Genomic DNA, 18353 nt, shown 5'->3' on the forward strand with positions numbered 1-18353 from the left:
AAATAATCTTTGTCAAAATGTATATTAACAGTTTCCACTGTATTTATTTGCACAGTTAAAAATCCCCAAATCATCATTTGGCAGAAGTATTCTAAAGAATCTAAGAATGTGAAAATCCACCAGGGTGTGCTGAGTGACTCCAGTCAGGCTTCCTAAGCAACCAAATTGGCCCGGTTGCTAGGGAGGGTAGACTCACATGGGGTAACCTCCTAGTGGTCGCTATAATGTGGTTCGCTCTCGGTGGGGCGAGTGGTGAGTTGTGTGTGGATGCCTTCACACGCGCACACTTGCTACGTCTCCGCGGTAACGCGCTCAACAAGCCACGTGATAAGACGCACGGATTGACAGTCTCAGACATGGAGGCAACTGAGATTCATCCTCCGCCACCCGGATTGAGGCGAGTCATTACACCACCACGAGGACTTGGAGCGCATTGGGAATTGGGCATTCCAAATTGGGGAGAAAATTAAAACAAGAATGTGATAAGAAAATGTGATTTTTTTGTTGTTGTTTTTTTTTTAGAATGTGATATAATTTAAAAGAAAGCATGTCAATTTACCTTTTAAGAAAGATTATTCAATCAAGCCTTTTTATGATAGCACTTTAATAATTAGAACTAAATCGTAGCCACCATGCATGAATGAAAATGTTCACATTAACAGAAGAATTATCATATAATTTACTGACTGCTGTCAGACATTTCAAACATTAGTCAAGTCAGTCAGAATCATAACATATTCCTTAATGTCAGTGTCAAATATGATCTTACTTGAACAATTTCAAAAGCTTGTGACACCTCTCTGTCTACACTGTTGACTTGGTCACTGATCTTCTTTTTTTTTTCTTTCTAAAATAGGTTTGCCATAAACATCACATTTACCATTAATCTATATTTAATATAATGGCCAAACAAAATTGTGGAAAAGCCAAAGAACATTTGCATTGCTTATTAAATTAGATGTATACTATGATATAGTTTATGTTGTCACACACATGACACTAGGGGTGAGCGATATACGGTAGACAAGATAAACTGGTAGAAATTTGACAACCGGTATACATTTTTAATTATTGTCTCAGTCACGTTAAAAAACAATCGCCACCATGTGGCAAAAAATGTGCACTGCATTCTATTCACATACACATACGCAGTATCCATCCATCCATCCATGACATTCTTGTCGCATTCTTAATATGCTTTTCATCACACACGCGCAGATGTCACATTGTCGCACATGCTATCTATGGATCATGCAAGTGCGTGTGAGTCCATCAGGCTTCTCATATTTGTGCTCCAGAGACAGCAGAGAACAGAGCGGTATCATCCCTGCTACTCATTCCGGTTTCTCTCAATGTCATGTGGGTTTTTAAATTACACATCACCACCCTTACTAAAATTCTGTAAACAAATCGGCCATGTTTGCCTTCAAATATTCACATTCTCTATAGAGATTACTTACAGTTTGAAAATGACATACGACACAGTTTATTACATGAGATACTACCCACCGTGGGATACTACCCACCAAGCCTGTCGCCTCACAGCAAGAAGGTCCCGGGTTCAAGTCCCGGCTCACCCAGGGCCTTTCTGTGTGGAGTTTGCATGTTGTCCCTCTGTTTGTGTGGGTTTCCTTTGGGTGCTCCGGTTTCCCCCACAAGTCCAAAAACATGCAGGTTAAGTGAATTGGGGACTCTAAATTGCCCCATATGTGTGAGTGAGTGTCCCCCAGCCACTGGGGGTTGCGTCAGGAAGGGCATCTGGCGTAAAACTGTGCAAAATCAATATACATGTGAAGCAGACCCTGCACCCACACAGGACAAAACACTAGGAAAGAAGATGTGTATATATATATATATATATATATATATATATATATATATATAGTGATCAGTCTTTTGTTTTTATTTTGATATAAGATTTTGGTCATATCGCCCTTTCATACAGGACAGTAATGAAAGAAATCCAGACTTTGACAATAGTCACAGATGACTCTTTTTGCTCTTGTCTTGTCTTGGGTAGATATTGTCAACAGCTCAGTGTCTTTAGCACAGTTGAGCTCATTAATATTAAGCATGTTGTCTGTGTTCGCCCAAACATTGCCTAATTTGCTGAATCAAAATGCTTTTGCATTAATTCCGCTCACTGCTGAAGCAACCAGTTGTCAAAGGTTTCCGCTTGGACTTAAAGGCTTTGTTTTATGTAAATTCATTAATTCTTTCCCCCTTGGTTATTATAGTTTTGAAAATGTCACTAGTTTTCTAGTTTTATTTCTTTTTGTGTTTTGTTTTTCAAATTGAATGTAGTTTGAGTTCGTGTTAATGGAACGTAAATAGTTTTTATTTATTTTTTTAAATATCTCTTTTTAGTTTTTATTTAGTCTAGGTATAGTTTTAGCACCAGAAAATGTCTGTAATACTTTACAATAAGGTTGCATTTGTTTACATTAGTTATCTACAGTACATTAGTTATTATAAACTAACAGTGAACAACACTTACAGCACATATTTATCTTAGTTAATGTTAATTCCAACCTGGATTTGAACTTGTGACTCCAGGTGTGATATTCAGCTTCTTTAATTGCTGAGCTACCCAGGCCCCCACTAATAATTTATTTTTAATTAAAAGTTGTATATGTTAACAGTAGTTAATGCACTGTGAATTAACATGAACAAACAATGAACAATTGTATTTTTATAAATGAACATATCTTAGATTAACAAATGCTCTAAAAATATATAGTTAATTGTTAGTTCATGATACCTAACACATTAACCGATGTTAACAAGGAAGCTGTAAAGGGGTTCAAAAGGAGAGGATTAGGTGAGAACCAGCTTGAAGGTGCAACTCATAATTTAATGGTGAATTAAAGCAAACGCCAAATAACAACCAAACATGCAGGACAGCTGCCTGAAGCTCTCTTTCTCTCTCGAACTGTTGTGTCCAGTCGCCTTTATCCCTCACTCGCCTCATCGGGGTGATTGGGGTCTGGGCGTGCTTCATTCCAACCCGGCCCGGCTCTCCTCTGCGCTACAGAACCTTATTGTAAAATGTTACCAAAAATACATATTTTTTGGTTTGTTCATGACACAAGTACAACCTTATTGTGAAGTGTTAACCTGCATATGATAACTCTTGATCGTAACTAGACGTTACTCATGCTCAAAATTATTTGCCAAAGTTCCGAAGATCATGGAATTGAATATTTTCAGAAGTTTTGTTTGAGATCAACTTATTGAGGCTCAAATTTATTTCATGCTGTCTTTGTGATGTTTCTGAGACTGCTAGCGCTCTCTCGCTTGCTGGTTTATTTTGGTGTTTAGAACCCCTCCCCCAGATTTACATGCCTCTAAACATCACGTATGCAGGCGAACTGTGATTGGTTGTTTTTTTAAAAGGTTGGTTTTCATTTGTCAATCAGGTGGCTGCTCGCTGGTTCTTTTTAAGGAAAACATGAGAAATAAGGCGTGAGAGATTATTTAAATCTGATCATCCAACAATGATTGAAAACGGAAATAGTTTTTCAATCCTAGTTGTTGTCTATTAATCGTTTTCTTGAACAATAATAACCTTGCTTTGTACTAAGATAATAAAGCTCTTAAAATGTAATTAGTATTTCACAAAAAGTGTGTGGGTGAGGGAAAAATGTAGTTATTTCTAAAATTAGGGGGACATGTCACCCCCAGTTATAATGGTTGCTACGCCTTTGAACTTGACAACTGGTACCGGCCTCCCCTACAACTCTGGGAATGTTTTTCTTACCCATGAGAGTTTTGTTGTGGTACTCTGAATGCTTCCTGACAGTGAACGTTGCTCACTATGACTCACCCTGCTCTGATATGACATTGGGCTGAGCGACACCAATGGGTGATCTACAGTGTCTTCAAGCATGCACTATGCGGCTGCTTGGTTTTGTCAGCAAAGCCTGCTGGGACTTAATTGTTCTGAGAAGCAGTGGCCTGTAAACGCAGATGAACACAGGGAGGGCAGCTCCCGTGACAGACATTCTGGCGTTTCTAACTTAGTCAGAGATCAGGGGTTGAGCTAGTTCACAAACATACGGCTGTGCTCTTTCGCTGCGACATCTTCAGCATTTTATGAGTTGTATTTGAGCCTCAGCATTTGACCTTTTCAAATGTTTTCTCTGAAGATTTGTTGCTTGCATTCTCTTTGGAAAGAAAGGGTTCCTCATTATACTGTTACTTGTGTTCTGTCCAACTCATCAAAAGACACGGGTTGTGGTCCCGTGGAAACCAGGAAGTAATTGGAGGTTGCATTTTTTGCTCTAAAATAATGGGTTAAGTTGGGTTAAGTTTTGTGGTTTGGTTTAGGGGTAGAGTTAATAAAATATGCATTCCTGTTGACTAAAAATACAATACTGTGCATATGTTTTAGGCACTTAAGATGCTTCACAAAAGCATTTGTCTCAAGATGGTTATTTATATCTTCAGCTTTAGTGTGTCAATAGGAAATATAAATGTTAGACTCACAAACATTACTTTTGCTAATAGAAAAGATTAGAATAGAAGAACAGGGAGCTCTGCAACAGATGTCATGGACCCCACAAAGCCTGAACATCGAGTCAGTTTGAGATTACATAAAGAGACAGAAGCAATTGAGACAACCTAAATAGACAGAAGAACTCTGGCAAATTCTTCAAGATGCTTGGGCCATCCTTTCTGCCAACAACCAAGAAAAACTGTGTCCAGGTGTTCCTAGGAGAATTGTTGCTATTTTGAAGGCAAAGGTGGTTGTTTTATGTTTACTGGACTTTGTATGATGTTAACTGATAAATGAAAACTATTTATGGCATTATTTTTGAAGACATCATCACTATGCAACATTTTTCACAAGTGCCTAAAACTTTTGCACAGTACTGTATATTTTGCTTTTGGTGCCCCTCTGTGGACATTTCCAGATTTCCATTTCCTATGCACTTCCAGATTCGGCCACTGGGGGAAGTTTTTCTAATTTCAGTAAGCACAGACTGATTTCAGAAGCTGAACTTTCGGCCCACTGTTGCCGAAATTCACAGTTCAAACAAATACTAATTTACTATTACTTTTTATTTCTGTTTTAAGAAAAACAAATCCCCTTTTAAACATCAAATATATTCTGATTGGCTGTGATTTTGTTGATTTTTGATTTTGTCACTCAGCATGTCCGCTTTTGGTGTGCACAGAAAAATTACTTTTAATGGCCAGAAACTTGTCTTGTCTGGTTAGGGCACAGATACTAAATTTTGTTACATTCTACACCTTTATACGTTTGCCTCGATTCATTTGTCTGTGGAGATAAGTGAAAGAACTGAACGAGTTTCAGCAGTGCCCAAATCCAATGACACAGGGTGTCAGACACAGACAATAAATGTCTCCATTTGTACACTTATGGACAGTACTGTATATCCCCTTCCTTCCTCCCCAGCCCTGTCTTCGTTTCTTGGTCTCCATCTCTTGCTTCCATTTCTATTGTTCAGAGTCAATACTTTCAGCTTTGCACAAGTAATGTTGTCCACTTTAAAATATTAGTAATACAGATAAGATTACTTTTTGACAAGTGTGTCTCAATGATGTTCAATCATTAATAATGATTAATGCAACTTTTACACAGCAAAAATAAATGGAAAATTCTACTTATGAAATGGTTAGTTTTGACTCTAAATTCTGATTGAATAAGAAAAACCAGCAAGAAGACTGTCTGATAATTTTGTTAATTTCAGTGGGCTGAGCAACAGACTGGTGGCTGGTGTCTGAAAGGTACTGGCCGCTGGACTGAGCAAAAGACTGGTCAATGGTGTCTGTTGGGTGCTGGCTACTGGGCTGAGCAATAGACTGGCCGCTGGACCGAGCAAAAGACTGGTCACTGGTGTCTGACGGGTGCTGGCTACTGGGTTGAGCAACAGACTGGTAGCTGGTGTCTGGCAGGTGCTGGCCACTGGACTGAGCAAAAGGCTGGGCGGCGGCTGCTGGGAACTAGACAGGATCATCAACGGTCACAGGGAACAAGACAGACTCGAAGGTCACCGGGGGCTGGACGGGCTCGTCGATGGTCATGGGGGACTGGACAGGCTCGTCGACGGTCACGGGGGACTGGACGGACTTGATGACCAAAGGGAACTGGACAGGCTCTGAGGTGACCGCTGTGTTCGCGAGCGCTGGCAGCGGCTGGGGAATAACCTCCGTGACGGGGAATGCTGGCAGCGACTGGGGATCGGGTGCCTTATTGGGCTTCCTTCTCTTCCTTCTCTGGATGGTCGGCAGCGGGGATGGCCACCGCCTCCTGGCAGGCAGCCACAGAATTAGTTGTTGAGCTCTGTCTTCTAACGAGTGAAGGAAAGAGGGGCTGCAGCACCCACCATTGGTGAGAGGACATCACTGTCCTCGGGTTGGGATGAAGACACAGGCTTTTTTATGGTCTTGGAAAGACTACCCTCTTCACCCCCTACATGAATTCAAGATTGATGGGCTCAACTAGGCCAGCCACAAAGAGATCAATGAAGCATTCCTGGTTGAAGCCCAAACCCGAGGCCAAAGCTAGAAATTCCAATGAATACTCCCTTACTGGCTGGTTTGCCTGATGGAGACTATAGAGCTTTTCAGCTTTGGCAGCTCTTCTGCAAACCAAAGAATCAGAATAAAAAAATGAATTGGGTCCATTTGTGGTCGAATCGTTCTGTCACGGTATGCTTTGCAAGAAGAAAGACCCAAGTGCTGGAATGAGTGAAAATAAATACTGAAAACAAATCAAAACATAAACTACAATAATAATAACTAGGACCGACCGGGAACAGGAACACACTGACTTACTAACAAAAAGATTCAAACTCTAGAGGAAAAATGGCACAATATATAGAGCAAGATACATGAGGGACAGGTGCAGACGATAAACATGACAGGATTAAACGAGGAGGCGTGGCAAGAGTAGCAAGCAGGCAGGGAAAGGAGAGCGCATGGCTCTGTTGTGTTTTCTGTCTGCCATGTACTCTCCTTTCCTCTGCAAACACAAGACAGAAACAAACACATTCACAGACAACAGAAAGGAGATGGCTGTCAGACCGAAGTTGAGACGCACAATAAAAGAACGTGTACGTATTAATATTTATGTTTAATATTTAAGAGAGGAGAGATACCCTGAGGAACGATGCTGAGCCTTGTAAAGAAGAAGCTGTCTGTCATGTTGTTAAACCAATCAGGTCAGAGTAGACTGGTTAGGGAGACAGGAAGACCCACCTCACTTGCAAAACTCTATTCAGTGAGAAACTTGTGCCAAAAGTGTGAGGCAAACAAAACGGAAGATGGAACAGTGCGAGGTGGTGTTAAGAGGAGGGCAAGTCCTCATTCTAAAGAGTATTTTATTGGTCAAAAATGTGTATACAGTGCAAGATAAGATTAATGTATATGGTCTATTTTACTGGTACAGTTTCTTTACATCATACAATCAAGATTTAGGAGTACAGTAGCATAAAGATGGTGTCAAAGCTAATAGACATGGACTAAAAGGCACAAAAGTCCAAAAAAGGACTTTAAGATGCAGATTTATTATCTATAGGGCTGGGTTGGTTCTATTTACATAGCTTTTATTTAAATTTCACCCTTTGCTCAGTTTACTGTATGTTTAGTAGCCCCATAGTGTGCCTTTTTTGCTGATCTTTTTTGGATAATGATCATTATTCAGTGTAATTCTGCTTTTCCAACCGAGCTGCTGTAGATTTAAGATTCGAGATCAAGAAGGGGAACGGCGCTATTCTCTGTCATTCTGGCTGCAGGGCCTTGTCGCTTCGTGTTAAAGATAAATGTATCATTTAAAAGAACATCTAACCTATTCCCATCTCTTCAGCACAAACCTTCAGTTTTCATACTATCAAAGCCTTAAACCTGAGTTTCAAAGAATGCCTGCTATGTGGAAGTCATATTTAATAATAAAACTGTATATTGCACAAAGTTACTTAATATTTGAGGTTCAAACAAGTATAGTCAGCGGAATCATGGTACAATGATGTTATCATATTGGTACCAATATTGGTACTAAGTTACTGAATGGCTACCAATGCATATAACCTAGCATTTACACATGGTACATGGCCAAACATAAATACATTTTAAAACGGTCAGGCTCCACGTTCAGGAGCTTGGCCCATCCTGGCATGCATACCATGCCCGAAATCACCATGATATTGCCATATAGAGGTCGACCGATATATGATTTTGCCGATACCGATAATAACATTGGTAAGACAAGCCGATAACCGATTAATCGGCCGATAGTTTTAAAAAATGATACTGAATGGAAAAACAACATTTAAAGTAAAATAATGCTGAACTTTATTACAAAAATAAACAGTACTGACTGAACCATGAAAACGTTTTGTACTTTTTTAAATAAAATAAATAAATGTTTTAGAACATTAGTTTAGAAGGTAACATAGAAGCCAGATTGTGCTCACTGAACCTGAACAGGGACTTGAACCCTGGACCCTCAAATATACAACTTAGCTGAATAAATCATAAACATGACTGGATATAATCTAATGCAAATAGATGGTAATACATTTTATTTATACATTTGGGGAGGACTTGCTTGTTTTTTGTCACATTGTTCTAACCGCATGAGGTTAGGTTTAATGTTAGTGTCCTCTCAACCTGGTCTGTAAATACTGCTGTTCTCTATTAACACAGAAACTATTCAAGAAATTAATTACTTTATAATGATATGACAATATGTAGCGTATACATGCCTTTTAGTTGTTGGGGTTTTAAATCTGCATTGTTCATCTCCGTGCAGTGTTCCGCTGCATTCAGTGTGCAGTCTCACATTTCAAAACAACCACCATGAGGCATCAGTGATAGTTTTTATTTCACCTCTAGAGGACTCTCTCATACTATATAATGACAGCGCGCCCTTCCCAGCAACTCCAGCACCGGACACAACGGTGGAAAATTATCGGTGTGGATTTTTTGCCGATAACCGATAGTTACGGTGCCAATTAAAACCGATATATCGGTTGACCTCTACATGGCACATATACAGAAAGCTTGGTAATATCATGGTACATGTAGAATAAATACAATGAATTACCATGGTACATGTAGTCCCCCCCCCCCAAAAAAAATATAACAGCATGGTATTACCATGGTACATGTCCAAAAAAACAACAACAACAAAACCTTGGTACATGGTACATGTCCAAAAATAACATGTTATTGCCATGATACATTTCGAAAAACCAACAACAAAAAAACATGGCATTTCCGTGGTACATGTTCAATTAAACAACAACATCCAAAAACAAAACAGAATATGTTATTACTATGGTACATGTCCAAAAATAACAACATGGTATTTCCACGGTACATGTCCAAAAACATAGTATTACCATGGAAGGCTACATGTCCTAAAACAAAATAGGGTATTGCCATTGTTGTTATGTATGACCTTGTCTTGTTTTACCGTTGCCCCTTTGTTTTCCATTTTTGTCCCTTTTGTAGTTCCTTAGTTTTCACTTTTGGCACCCTTGTAGCTCCTTAGTCTTGTTTTCCCTCGTGTTCACTGTTCATTGTTTTCACCTGCCCTTGTTAAATTGCCTTTGGTTTCTGTTAATCACCTTGTCATCTAGTTTTGTTCTGTTTGTTCATTGGCCCCTTTGTCCCATGTTTTTGTATTTATATCCTGGTTTTTGGTTCAGTCCTTGTCTGTCGTTGAATGTTTGTGAATGCTGTTACCCTGGTCTGTGTTCCCTTCCCGAGTTCTCTGTTCTTGTTTATTTCCCCATTGTGGGTTTTTCTTTGTATTTTGTTAGTAATAAAGTAAGCTGCATTTGGATCCTCAACCTTCGTCTGCCTTCATTGCCTTACATTCGTGACAATTGTACATGTCCAAAAATAACAACATGGTGTTACCATGGTAAATGTCCAAACAAACAATAAAATGTCATTGTCAAGGTACTTTTTGTTAGTGATGGTTGTAGTTAATCCATTGCACACCTGTAATTAATCATGTGATTAGCCACAAAATGTGATTTCCAATAGGAATTTGAGACAGTGCAGTTGTGCTATCAGATACATATTTGAATACATCATAGCCATCTTGATTTTACTAGTTCACGCAAAGCCTTTGTGCGGCCCATCGAAGTGCGAAAGGATCTTTTCCCTCACAACCTTTGACTCAAACTGGCAGATGTGTCTCATGTGAGCACTCACGCTCTCCTGATTTGCCCCTACGCCACACAAGTAGAACATGAGGTGTCTGAGCAGGAGAATTATCAGCGTGATGATGTACAAGACAGATGTCTGTGGGGAGCTCTTTTTTTATGTGTTGGTGGGCGGACATTAAAGGAGCTCTAGGGCAGCCATAGCAGACTCTCCACTCGGTGAGATGAAGAATATAATCCAAGATGAAAGCTTGTGTTGAGACTGTGAGCTTCAAACCCCATTCAGCGTTTTGTGAAACTGGCAGGAGGCCACGGAAACTGCAGCGAAAGCAATCTTTACTGCTTCAGCTTAGCCAACACACTGTTGCGGAAGGTGAAAAAGAACATTTAGGGATAGAAAAATGGGGTGTTTAGGGAGGCTATGAAGTTGCATTTGATGTATAGGAATGCATTAATTTGGTTTTCTTTTTTTTTGTGGGACTACTACAATACAACATCCAAAAGCAAAAATGGACATGCCTCTTTGAAATTCTTATTGGTCAATGATTGCCGAGTGCATTGCAGCAAAAGTTTAAATGAAAGAAGTTTAATCAAATGAAATACATTAAATGCCAATTAATGAATCAATAAAATGAATCACATATATAAATATTTGCAGAGAAAGACAGCATCATTGATTATAATGGGAGTGATTTGCCTTTGTCGCGTTGTGCCGTGCCACTCGCTCCTGGTGTAGACAGGATGTTACGCTAAAAAACAGTAAGCATGGATCTATTTCAGCTGAAGAACTTTTTTAACCTACTGTTGCTGAATTCACTGTGAGATCAGTATGAAATTGGAAAGAAAAATAAACTTAATTTAAGGTATTGTCTCTAAAAACATTTATTTTGCAGTGCATGATTGCTCTCTATAGAAGAGAAACATTACAGTAGTTCAAGAAAGAGATGAGGAAAGACAGTCAAATGGGAAACTTCAGTCATTTAAACATACGATATCCATCCCATAATTCCTGTAATTACATAGCCATCTCTCGCCATGCCTGATTAGAGCTAAAGAAGATAACAGATGATTGCTCTCAAACTTTCAGCTTTTTATATAATCAATAGCGCTCGTTTGAACAATCTATTTGCATTCATATTGATCATTCTGAATGAAAGCTCTCGCCATTCACTTCACTCTTGGAAGTCTTGAGCAATTTTCACTCTGGATTGAAATTTACTGCAGACAGGATTTCTTTAGCCATGAATATTTACTTTTATGTCCATTCTCTTTTTACTTGGCTTTATTTCTTTCTTCCTTCTGTTCTTTTTTCAACCAACAGAGTATACTCTTCATGGCTTTGTTGTGAGGGACTTGGTCTTCATGCATCTTATTGTATTTTTATCCTGCCCCTTCCATTATGGTATATTCTCACTCCTGCATGAAAACCTAATAAATGCCTCACTGGGGAGAATTTCTCAAAGTGTGTCACCCAAAATGGTAACATTTTGTATAGCTTATAATGTATTGAATTAATGTTAGGGCTTTTGTAAAATTGTAAAGCGTGACATTTCTGTCTTTAAACCCTTTAAAAATTCCCTTCACTTCCATTGTAAGTGCCTCAGTGTAATCAACATTTTTTTATTTTTTCAAGGAAAGGAGGGATGAGACAAAATAATTGATTGCATTAACCAACATTATGCTACAGATGCTGTCAATTGAGCTTGAACTTGAACCTGGAATATCCCTATAAAAACTCTCATTATCCCCATGAAAAATCTGGAAACTCACCACCACTAGTCATGTTATCTTAATTATATATATTCATATACATAACCTCCACCTTCCCCAACCAACCTGCCAGATCCATCATCGCTCCCTGTTGCATGACCCATCATAATTTACAGAGAGCATGCAGTAGAGGCGGATCTCTGAAGCTCAGATTTAACACAATAGTTGTGACTGTCAGTGGCCTGAATACTAATGGACATGGTATGGCTGCTCTCTCCAGCATCAGTCATGTGTGCATTGCTTTGCACAGCTGGGTGCCAGTGAGATTACATGGGCACCACTGGCATTGAAGGTACCAAATGAATGCCTGGGAAGAATGTCAGTCAGGTCGGGTACCACAGGCAAGAGGGTTTGGCAACAAATCAATGTTAAGGCCCAGGTATACTTCGTTTTTGTGTGTTCCAGATCTCCTTGCGCCTGGTTGACTGCGTTGCAGTCATTTATGATTATACCCTTCAGACCATGAGCAAATACGAACACGTTTGATGCATGCTCACATCAACTCATTTGTGACACTCTTTTAGTAGTCAATGGCTGGTGCATGCGGTGACGATGCACACAGACTATGACCGGGTCCTCGACTCAAGAAAATCTGGTGGGAATGTAGCTCTGCAGGTATGATTGTATACAACTTAGCTACAGCGTAGAACCTGTGACTGTTCTGCTAAGCTGTATCTGAGCCTTGAACTTGAACCTAAAACGTGCAATAACCGGCAGCCAATGTAAAGAGACAAGGAGGGGTGTAACATGCGCTTGTTGAAGACCAGACATGCTGCTGCATTCTGGATCATTTTCAGAGGCCTAATTGCACATGCAGTAAGGCCAGCGAAAGGAGCATTACAGTAGTATTACAGTAGTCCAGTCTAGATATGACAAGCGACTGAACAAGGGGTTGTGTGGGATGCTCAGAGACGCAAGCGGTGCAACACATCACGGCAAAAGCAAATCACTCCCATTTTAATCAATGATGCTGTCTACACATTGCACCTTACCAACAGCTTATGGACACCTAACACAGTCTCATGAGAATATGCAAGAATAGTACTAGATGGTAAAATCATCAGAAATCATTCAACTTCATTAGTTCGAAACGTACGACTGATACACCAAACAATCAGATATGCTTCCTTGGTCTCCTTCAAAACCCGCATATTTGCTTTCTTCCATAATACACAATGGATACTTAATTTATAGTTTGGTTTAGGTATGGGGTTTGTGTTCGGGCTTAAAATTACAAAATATATTAGGAACGAGTGTTCTGAAACCAGACGTTTCACTTTCTTCCATTGTAAACAGCAGGGCTTTTTACATTACTATCATCATTTTGTTTAGGGTCTGGTTAAGTTCAACGATATTTGTGTGTGTGTGTGTGTGTTAGAGAGAGAGAGAGAGAGAGAGAGAGAGAGAGAGAGAGAGAGAGAGATTGACTGTGTGATTACCTGTGTCTGTTGCCACTCGCCAGTAGAGATGCTTGTGTTAGTCAGCTTTCTGAAGATAATGTAATTTTGGTCAAATGCGTCCTATTTTTTCTGCGGAAAAAAAGCTGTTCAAGTGGTGTATTCCTCCCTATTTCATGGTAGCTGGTGCGCAAGAATCATTTACTATAGAAACCACAATCTCCTCCACCATTTTAAACAGCACGTCCTCTCCAATGGGGAAATTCTGGTAAGAGGTAAGCACCTTGAGTTCTGTAATTAATCAGTCTGTTGTGTCTCTCAGCTGTAATGAGCCATAATGCTGAAGCTGTTAGTTTAAAGCTGTTTAAAGCTATTTCCCAGCTGTAGTAGTTTAGTATAAATCTGAGAAATCACAGAGTGCAGATGAATGAAAATACTGACTGACTGACTGAATGACTAAATGCACATCACCTCAGCTGTCTCATTTACATACAAAAATGGTCTTTTGTTGCAACCTGCTGGCTAAATATGCAATGTCACAAAAATATGTTAGAGACACATCTAGCTTTTTACACATCAGCACTGCTCTTACTCATTAGTTTAGAATGGCAGGAACACAAGCGGAGTGATACAAAGAGTGATGCATCCGAGTGATGATGGTGTGAGACATCAGCACTCATGGAATGTCTCCCGTCCAATCAGATTCGAGGACCTAAACTCACTACTGTGTGTATATACATATTTTTTTCTGCAAAAGATCATCACTGACTTATACAGTAATGTATGTAGGTATATGACTATCTATATGACTATACTATAATATACAGTGTAAAGTGAATTGAACTAAATTAAGGACACTCAAAATACACTTTTTACCCTTTAGTATCCTAGCCTATTGTATATCAGTGGTAAATTCTCAGGGCCAGCAAAGCCTTCTCTCCTGGCCTAACAAATATTTTTTTTATCCTTTCATTCTCAATCACCTTTTGTGTCGCCTATGTATTTTTAATCGCTTTCCTCTCTTAATTAATCTACAAATAAATCCAGTCAGAATTTATTCCTTGATGCTTACAAGTGAAGCGTGAAAACTGTTTCACAAATCGCATGCCCAAAGCCAAGCTTGTTAGCTGAAGCAGCACGTGAGTTTGAGCTCCACCCCATCAGGCCCGTCCACAGAATCCCTCAACAGTACAAATGAATGAGCAACTAAAGTCTGTTTGGGAGACTTTCCTTTCACAAAACAGTCATGCTGCAGTTAAAATTAGGCTTGCTTGAGCATTTGGTATTATTAGTTAGCTGTAACATATTGTATGATACCCAAAGGCATAGGGTGTCTTATTCATTGTGAAACTGTGTTTTCTTAATGGCATGAATCACACTGAAGGCCTACACTTTTAATGCACGGCCTGCTGCTGATATTCTGATATTCCAAAGGTTTGGAATTTGGTACTAGAAAATCACTTGCCATTAAACCTTGCTGAAATCTGTAGCGAACACAAGTTGAGACAGTCACAATGTCAGGGAAAAACTGCTTTATTCACAAAGCAAAGCAACAGTACAAAACAAGGGCAAATCCAGTGAAGAGTAGTCAAGGGGAGCGTGAGGTCAAGAGCCGGGGAATCAAGATATAGAATAACTAGTGGGAGCAAAAGACAGGGGAACAAGGGGAGCTGGCAAGCTAAGAGGTAAACAAGAGGAGAGCAAAACTAGACGAGACTAGCGGGGGGCAAAGACACGGGAAACTAAATACAATAACCAACACCCGTGCAGCGAAAGGGTGGTGATATATATACGGGCGAGTGCAGGTGTAAACCATGACAGGTGATGAGACGAGTGCAGGTGAAACTAATGTGCAGGAGTGCAGATGACGCGAGTGCAGGTGGTCATAATGTTCTGGGGATTGGAAGCGCGTGAGAAACTCGAGGAAGGGAGATTGCCTACGAGCATGTGAGCGAGTAGGAGCAAAGTGGGCGTGAGGGCTCGAGCGAGCAAAAAGAGCGTGAAAAGCTTGAGGGGGCGGAGTGAGGGAGTGTGCGTGTGTGTGCTAGACGATGCGGGGAGAAGCAGAGGAGCGGGGTTCGTGACAAAATCTATTTAGTTTGTTAAATGAAGCTTTGTGTTTGTTTTTGAGTTGCCACAGTATGCAATAGACTGGCGTGTCTTCAGGACAATATTAGGTCAAAAATGTTTAAAAAGAAAGAAACAGTTTTCTCTAGAAACTCATCAGTCAATCATTGTTTTGAGGAATGAAGGCTATACAATGCTTGAAATTTCAGATTTCATACAAAGGTGTAACTACAGTCTTCAAAGACAAAGCACAACTGTCTCTAACAAGGACAGAAAAAGATGTGGAAGGCCAGATGTACAACTAAACAAGAGGATAAGTACATCAGGGTCTCTAGTTTGAGAAATAGACGTCTCACATGTCCTCTGCTGACAGCTTCATTGAATTCTACCCGCTCAACACCAGTTTCATGTACAACAGTAAAGAGAAGATTCAGGGGTGTAGGCCTTATGGGAAGAATTGTAAAGAAAAAGCCACTTTTGAAACAGAAAAACAAAAAGAAAAGGTTCGAGTGGGCAAAGAAACACAGACATTGGACAACAGATAATTGGAAAAGAGTGTTATGGATCTTAACCTAATTGAGATTTTGTGGGATCAGCTAGACTGTAAGGAGCGTGAGAAGTGCCTGACAAGACAAACACATCTATGGCAAGTGCTACAGGAAGTGTGGGGTGAAATGTCACCTGAGTATCTGGACAAACTGACAGCTAGAATGTCAAAGATCTGCAAAGCTGTCATTGCTACACGTGAAGTAGTACTCTTTGTAGTTTATGAAGTTTTGAAAAAAAAAATAAAATTGTAATCGTAATCTGTCACATTAATAATGTCCTGACGATACATTGTGATCAGTTGAATGACACTTTGGTGAATAAAAGTTCCAATTTATTTCCATAAGAGCAAAATCTAGAGCTCCAAAAATCACATAAAGGAAATGTAGAAGTAATCCATATGACTCCAGTGTTTAAATCCATGTCTTCAGAAGTGATGTAATAAGTGTGAGTGAGAAACAGATCAAAATTTACAGTAAGTCCTTTTTTTACTCTAAATCTCCACTTTCACTTTTACATCTGAATGTCACATATGGTGCCTGTTTAGTTTCACTTTCACATCTGAAAGATAAAGTGGAGATTTAGAGGAAAAAAGGATTCAATATTGTTCTATTTCTCACCTACACCTATTATTTCACTTCTGAAGATATGGATTTAAACACTGGATTCATATTAATTTCTTTTATGTTTCTTTTATGTGATTTTTGGTGGTACAAAGGTCTGATCACCATTGACTTGCATTGAATGGGTCTACAGAGCTAAGACATTTTTCTAGCAAATCTTTGTTTGTGTTCTGCACATTTGCAAATGCATATTGTAGCAACACACTAGCATCATTTGGTGAGCACTTTCATCATGAAATGTAAAAAATATTTTTCTTCACTTCATGAAACATGTACAAATCATAGTATATATCTGAAGAAAAAAATGAAGTGGGCGATCAACTAAAATAGGTTCCAGATCTAATTCTGGAGGTGTCAGATCTAGTTTCAGCTTGTTCCAGCACAAATTAAGCCCTGCTTCCAGGTCTGATGGGCAACTTGAAGCACTCATTTCCAGAGACTATACATTACTGTCACTGACTGAACAGATTTCAGCACAAATGTCTGAGGATTTCTTTCCAGTCCTAACCGACATTTTTGGGTGGCTATTTATTGGTATTTTGAAGTTAGGGATCTTCAGTCAAGTCTTTGGAGACAGATTGCTATCCTAGGTCATTCTGTTTTTGCATAAAAAAATTATTAAAAAACAACAACACATAGCACTGCAAACATTAAATGTTGGAACTCGAAAAAGATAAACTACTCTCTGTTGTTACCTCTTTTGCACATACGATCAAACCAGTGTGATTACACAAGGTTGGGCTCAGAAGCGTATGATCAAACCAGTGTGATCTGTATTCGTGCTGCTGTTTATCAACAAAAGAGAGACTTAAGCGTTCAAATAGTCTTTTTAAAATCACAATATCTTTATTTTTTATATGTTACAAACATTCAAAAGTTTAAAGCCATAACTGTTGGACCGCAATATTTTGATGCAGTGATTCAGCCATGTTTTCTGATGTCAAACAAAGAATATACAAACTAGTCACTTGAGCCTTTTCCCATTCTGTCCATCACTCATTCTATCCACTTCCAGTGCTGGGAAAGTGGAAGGGCTTTTAGAACCTTCTATGCTTCTATGGCGAACTCACAATTCCATGTTGCAATGCATGCAAACAATGTGGCGGTGTGCATAGCTGGTGTTATGGATCAACCGGGGATCATGTTAACTGGGGATGTGCGTGTGCTTGTGAATAATTTTACTTTCCTTTTCAGCAGATTTGTTCAATGTCAATTGTCAGTGAGTAAGAAAAGATGTTTTGCACATTCTAAAAGAATAAATCTGGTTTCCCATGATGACGAGGGACATTGGTTTGAATGGGAACGACAGAGCAGTAAATCGCAAGTGGAACTCTTTAACACTAAAGCATCATAGGCTGATGTGTGTCAATAATATACTGTAATGGGATTAATGGAAAGGAGGAGGCGAGAACTGGCTTGAGATATAAATAATATTTTAATAAGGAACTGAAATGAAAAGACAAACACACAAAAATGTCGGACAGCTAAATCTCTCTCTTGGTCCCACTGCAGTCTCCAGTCGGCCTTTATCCCTCTCTGAGGCTTGATTAGCCCAATTAGGGGCCGGGTGTGTAGCATCATGACCCGGCCACGCCCTCCGCACTGTCACATTCCTCCCTCGTTCTTTCTGGCAGGGGAGCCCACGGCATGTTGTACACTCACCCCCCTCTTTCCCTGGGGAGTGGCGTGCCTTCCGCACTGTCTGCTGGTGGGTCATCCCTGTGTACCTGGATGAGGGAGGGGACAAGAGGAGGGAAACAAACAAAAAATGTGGCACCTACATGCTGTAATGGCTATCGTGCCAA

The sequence above is a fragment of the Xyrauchen texanus genome, chromosome 48 (genome assembly GCF_025860055.1).
Source record: "Xyrauchen texanus isolate HMW12.3.18 chromosome 48, RBS_HiC_50CHRs, whole genome shotgun sequence".
NCBI lineage: Eukaryota > Metazoa > Chordata > Actinopteri > Cypriniformes > Catostomidae > Xyrauchen > Xyrauchen texanus.